The sequence below is a fragment of the Astatotilapia calliptera genome, chromosome 7, assembly GCF_964374335.1.
Source record: "Astatotilapia calliptera chromosome 7, fAstCal68.1, whole genome shotgun sequence".
Lineage (NCBI taxonomy): Eukaryota > Metazoa > Chordata > Actinopteri > Cichliformes > Cichlidae > Astatotilapia > Astatotilapia calliptera.
The window spans coordinates 64,524,122-64,531,070 of record NC_137428.1 but is presented as its reverse complement, the minus strand read 5'-3'; positions in this window follow the sequence as shown (position 1 = coordinate 64,531,070).

The following is a 6,949-nucleotide window of genomic DNA, read 5'->3' as shown; positions in this document are numbered from 1 at the left end:
TGATAGTGATGTAAAGGTGAGGTGAACTGCACCTGGCTTTAAGTAGACACCAATAGAGATGTGAAAGTATAGTTTTGCAAATGGCAGATATTGGGCTCCCACTTCCGTGGGGTTAGGTGCAACATCATTTAACTCTAGTGGATAAGAGGGGACAAAGGCACATCCTTTCCAACTGATACAGTGATACAGCTAATATCCTATATTGTGACTTAATAGGACAAGCGGAAGAACCGCTAGCCCTGTGCTCATGCTTATATACCTGAATGTGTTTAGGTCTATATAAAAGTGTGCCGGTTGCATTTAGCACACTCTTCCTGTGGTGATTGGGTGTGTGTTCCCAAAAGCATGCAAGATTGTAACTCACTTCCCTTCCTCTGCTCATTCCCTGTCCTTTTCTTGCTTTGTCATCCCCCTTTCAGCAGCGACTACAATAGGCCTTTGCCTTTTCCAGTCTCACACCAAGATCCAATTAAAAGGTAATCCACACACCTGCTGTGTGAGATAAAGCATTGTGTTTGTATCACTGATGAACTGTGCTCCTTCTTTCTTACTTTGAATTTGGATTTCTCCCTCATGCCCAGCCCTAATTTCTTTTCACATGTGTAGCTGTGTATCTACTTCTTTGTGTGGACATAATGAATACACACTATGAGAAGCTGAAGGAACAATACTGGATATATAAAACCTCCGTGAAAGTATGAGCAAATGTCAAGCTCCGTATACTGTTACCTACTAGATAGGATTTTTTTTTTAACAAAAGAAAAGAACCGAACATGCATTTCACTACACGTGAGCATGTTTACATGTGAGCTAGTGTACAAATCCAACCTTTTTTCCTCACCCTGGGGTTTTGCATGTAAATTTGACTTTAAAAGCCAATGAAATGAGCAATTAACCTCAACATGAGTGATAAAAAATGTAAATCCAAGAAGTTTATGTAAGTTTTGCCTCCTGCAGCAAATAACTACACATTGAGAGCTAATTAGCGCTGTAAGCTTTGATACCTGCCATAGAGAGTCGTTTTTAAGCAGCCCCAGCAAACTCTTTGATGGTATAACTCTACAGTCTAACCGAGTAGCAAGTGACTGCAAGCTACAAAGTGCTGAACAGGTTGCTGTCTCACTGCAAGTGGAACACAAGAACGTCTTTTCTCCCTGCTTACTTCTCTGCCTCTTTGTTCAGTGTCCTTGATCTCTCTCTCTCTCTCTCAGCAGCCAGCATAGCAAATTGCAAAAGGATTTTTATTCCCCCCTTGGCTCGATTATTTCAGAAAAAAACAAGACACACAGCCAACCAAACTTACTTGTTAAAAAGCTTTTAGTTTTTCATAGATTTAGTCTGTGCCCAAGGTTTCTGGTTATACTGCTTCCAGCCCAAATGTCTCCTCTTATGATGTTCTTAATCCACACAATGCTCCACGCTCTGTGGGATCCTGCCAGTTTGGTCTCCACATTTTTCTCGAGTCTTTTTTGGTGAATGAGCCATGATAGGGCACTCAGCTTGAACCCCTGCTGTGTCCTGTCTCTGGACAAATAAGGCTGTGATCTGTTCTGGGTTATGATTGCTGAGGCTACACTCAGCAGGGCCATAATGCTAATATTTCCCACAGGTCACTTTGTTTGATGGTACTCTGTGGGCTATTGCAGGCATTAATGTTCTCCAAAGAGCTTGTGCTGACAGAGAGTTTCTAGCAGCCTCCATTTCTGATGAACATTTTCCTTTCTGCTTGGGTGTCAGAGGTCTCAGTATATCATTACAAGTGGAAAATGTATGTACATCTAGCAATGATACATCCATTAACCAATACATTATCATCCTCTGCTCTCAGACCTTGCGTGTCCTTGTGTGCTCTTCAGGATGTTAAAAAGCTTGGTTATACCATGTGCCGAGAGCTGCAGTGTGTCTATCACTCCAACACAGGATAAATGGCTAAACTATAGACTGTAATAATATAATACAATATAAAATAATATAATGAAGAGAAACGGTACAGCACCCCCATCCCCCCTTCTTTTTTCCAACTGGGGCAATGCCTGTGGCATTTAACAGAGGAAAAAGAAGAAGTCTGTATGAATTCCACTGAGGTCACACCCTTGATGTTTTTCTGCAAATTTGCAAAAAGAAAGAAAATCACACTTTACAGTTTTCAAGAAGATAACGTATGGGTAAAAAAATTTATTTGTCGATTCCAGTATGGCAGATAAGGAAAACTACTGATAGAAATAATAATATCTGAACACATCATTACATTAATAAAAACTTTAAAATGTCATATGCATGTTTTTTCTTTTTTCCCTTTATTTTTACTTTTTCCTCTTCATTGTATGTCCTGTTCTTCTCTGTCTAGTTCCTAAAAAACAGATACTGAGCAAAGGCCCATTTACAGCTCATTGATTTTACCAGGTACCACTTTTGTCTTCAGAACGAAATCATTCTTTGCAGCATAGATTCAAAAAGTTGCTAAAATTTTAGTCTATAATGAGATGCTAACACCTCACAGTTGATGCAGATTTTTCTGTTTCACATCAATGATGCAAACTGTCCCTTTCAACCAAATCCCAAACATGCTCTATTGAACTGAGATGTGGTTGCTGTGGAGGCCATCTGAGTAAAGCGAACTTACTGTCATGCTCAGAGAAGCAGTTTGAGTTTGATTTGATTTATGTGGAATGGTGCGTTCAGAGACAGAGACCAGTCAGTCACTTGAAAGTTTCTCTTTTTGGAGGAGTTAAAGTTCAGCAGGTCATCTTGATCATGTCTACATCGCTAAATGCATTTAGTTGCTACCATATAATTAGCTATTGTGGATACACTGTGTTTTTGGGACATTTTTTACATTTTCATGCTAATTCTGCTATTGCTATAAAGGATCTGAAAAAAAAATCACTGCTGATGATTACTTAATTAAAAAGTAGTTTAGAAAGTAGCACATGAAAAAGTGAGGGGATTGCACAATGAGATGAGAGTAACTCAAAAGAGAAAAAAAAAAGCAAATGTGAAAATATTGCTACAAAAGTTAAAGAAAGTTGGAAGAAAATTAGAAGTCCAGAAAGCAGTGGGAGTCTGGAGAGTCTAACAGAGACGAGAATATTTAAATATCCAAACCAGTCCAAAAGGCAGCAGGTGGGCACAGATAGCGTTGGTGCAGTGTGAGTTCAGGGTAAAAAAGAATTCGTCTGTTGTGAAAACAGAAGCGCTTTAAAGGAGCACTGGTGGGAAGGCATTGGTGAAAAAACAGAGCCGATTTCAGCTAAATGATCCAGTCTTGATGAAGATGAGATGATGAGATGATTCTGATGACTGAAAGATGATGACTAAGTTAACTGAGAAAATGTTCTTTAGTTGCAGTCCTGCTCATATTGGCTGAAAGTTGAAGAGTGAGTTTAAAAAAAAACAAGAATGGTGGTATGAGAAATAAGGTGAGAAAGTTTGTTGTCGAGATGATCTTACTTCTGTAAAACTGGCGGCCTCCTCCTGCTCATCTGTTTCAGTGATCTTTTATTATTGAATGGATTTGCATTGATTGCTCTACACAACAAGACCCTGATTTCACATCTATATTGATTCTACACTACATCCGTACCTATGGCCAGTTTAGATTCTGTAATTAAACTATGAAAGGTAGTTGGAGGAAACCACATAGGTGCAGGGAGAGCATGTAAACTCAGTAAACTCCACACAGAAAGACGCCAGCTAACGAGGGGATTTGAACTCAGATCATCTCTGCTGTGAGACAACAGTAACAACCATGGCACCATGTAGTGGTCATGCATCAATGCATCAATTCATCCACCCAGTTTTGCATTCCTAGTGATGCCCCCCACCCCCCCATCTTCTTTTCTGCTTAATTTATCAGAAGCACAAGATCCTTAAAGTCCACCTGATTTTTCATTGGATTCCCTCTAAGGATGCTCTGTGCTTTTTATCCTGCCTGGCTAATTTCTTTTTTTCGTCCTATGTTTTTGCTTTTTGAAGGCATCTCCCTTTTGTTTTCACTTCCTTTGCCTCTTATGAAATAAATCCAGGGAGGTGGACTGGTCTGAGTGGTCGGCAGAGTAGATCTTCCTCTCATCTCTAGAGACGGGGCCCGCTAAGACCTCAGACATCTGCTTCACTGATGATAGTTACTGACTTCAATTTTCTGAGAATGAATCTTTAGAGATTTTGTCTTCCTGCTAGATAGGAAAAAAACAGTAAAAAGTGCTTCTTGTAAAACTGCTAAAAACAAAACATGACCTCAGGAAGAACACACTGAGAATATGAGACCATTCTTATTTAATTGTAAAATTTAATATTGTTGCAAGACCAACACTTTAGATTTCTTATGTTATGACTAAACTACATAAGCTACAGATAATCATTTATGTCCAAAATATATTCTTTTTTTTTTTACATTTCTGAGGAAGGTATAAACTCAAGCCACTTTCAAACTTATGACAGTTCTTCCTCTCTATCTGGCAGATGATCAGTGTGTCGAGGTTTGCAGAAATAGCACCCAAACACAGGACTCACAGACAGGCAAGAACAAACTAAAACCAACCTTTATTTGGCAGGAAACCAAATTACATAACACAAAGTCTGCAAATAGAAGCATAAACCACACTGTGGCTGAAGAGGAGACTGAAACTACATGTACACAAGATGTAATTTGGGATCACAAACCATAATCCCCTGGAAACACCTGGAGTAAAAAGACACAGCTGAAGTTTACTTGGAAAATGACAGGAAGGAAGTAAAAATGGACACAAGACACAAAAGACCAGCAGATATCAAAATAAAACAGGAAGTAAGACACAATTAAACAAGGGAATCACTAACTGAAAGGAAACTAACTGAAAACAAACTCCACAAAATCTTCAGTAACCAAAAACTAACAAGAACTGAAGACTCAACATACAAAGCAATATAGAGATCAACTTAATATAGATCAACTTTGGGTGCTAACAAAGAATAAAGAACTCATGAAGAACACAAACACAGATGGTCAAACGACCTTTGAGCTCACAAAAAACTAAAACAACCGGGTCAGAGACCAAGGGACCATGACATGTTGGACGGAGACATTTGGATGCACCTTTGAAGAGCTGTGTTTGTTTTGTTTACTGACTCATGCAAGAAAATGACAGGAGTCAAAAATAAAGCACAAACTATAAATGGATTAGTTTTACAAGAAGACTACCACACAGACACTTCATAACCTGCCAGAATGTGACAGATGCTGGAATTAGAGTTGCATTTAAAAAGATATATACAAATGAATAAAACTATAGCTATGTTGAGCATGTAGACTCACTAGAAAACGTGACACAAACCATTCCCACTTTACAGAGCTATCCTTTGGAACCAGGCTTGAACACAAATTTTGCTGTAGATTCATGTTTGTTTGTGGCTTTGCAAACGTGTGTTCCCTGTCTATGGCTCCATATCTCTACTGGTGTGTTTATTCAAAGATCATAATAATGCCAGAGAGTATGTTCTTTCAAAACAGAAGTTGTGTCTTGGCAAATGACGCAAGCCTATTTTTACACTCAGCGAAGACGGATGCGATTTCTGCCTTCTGCATCAAGCTTCGTATTTGCGCCCATCTGTGTTAGCTAGTTAACCTTCGGGTGCAGTGGAGTTGCACTGGTGTGTTTGGCATTAGAATGGGGTGCAGAGCAACAACTAGATCGGCCAAAATTATATTGAAAACTTGCAGAGATATACAGTGATTCACATTTGTGAATGGCACAGTTTGGCTCATGATTGTCTTTCAGGCGAAGTTTGCTGCTTAAAACTCCTACCTGTGAGTTTTAGGAGCAGGGAAACTATACAGTGTCTGTGCTGAAATTTACTTTAATGATTTTATGCAATGTCAGAAGTTAAATTTTGGAACTGTTTCTTGTTTAATGGGTTTTAAACAAGCTCATCCTTGAAGCTTGGTATAATACAGAAATATTTTATTGCAAATTTTGACTGCTTGTCATGGAAATACTCTTTGAGGTACAGCGGGGAGCACTTAAGTGTGATTGTTTGGTTTTGAGAGAAAGAGATAGAATGAAGGAGAGGCAGACATAGAGAGCCCTATTGGCATTATTTCCCTCTAATCCTCTTTGTGCTACACCTGGCTGGCATATTAATGATGGCGAAATGACCTAGATTTCTTTCTAAGCACATTCATACTCAAAAACACAAAAACAGGATGATTCAGTTGGTTGAATTTTATTTTGTGTGATTTTTCTGTCAGCACTGAATTCCTGGAAAGCACCAAGATACACATTCACTCTTGATAAAAGATGGACTCTAAGACTAAGAAAGTCACTCCGGTTTCAGCTGTCGGAGCTTCTTCAGTGACTACATAATGAAAGAAGTTGGTACTTTTAAAAAGAAGCTACGATATTCAGCACATCAAAGATCACATTGATGATGTCCTTTGATATTGCGTGCCCTCTCCTCAGATAAACCGTTCACGACTAAGAGCACTGAAGAATTCACACTTTGATACATTCACCGCTAACGTAACACTGACAGCAGAGCTATTTTTACAGTTTCTGTATTTAGATTCTTCACTTGTTCACATGGGATTGTAGCTTGCTCTTTAATTCACTGCAGCAGTGCTCCACAACTGACAAAAATCTTTGTGGAAAGATAGAGGGTGGACTTGTGTGGGCGTTTAGGTCTATTTAACTTTTTGCAGAAGCAATCAGAGAGAACACTGCTGTTGCCGCTTAATATGGCAACAGCTCTATCTATGTGAAGGCCCCTCTGAGCCGCACATCTCTGGAGACAACTCATTTGGAGACAACGGTATTTGGATGGCTGCAGAAGACAGCTGCAGAGTGCTTGCGTCCATCTTCTGTGCAGCGACTCAATGTAAAAATTAAAGTCGAGTTTTAAATGACAACTTTTCCATTATTTTGCATTTATATTCTGAGGGCACACATCTGTTTCTGTGCATCTGTTGTAAAGG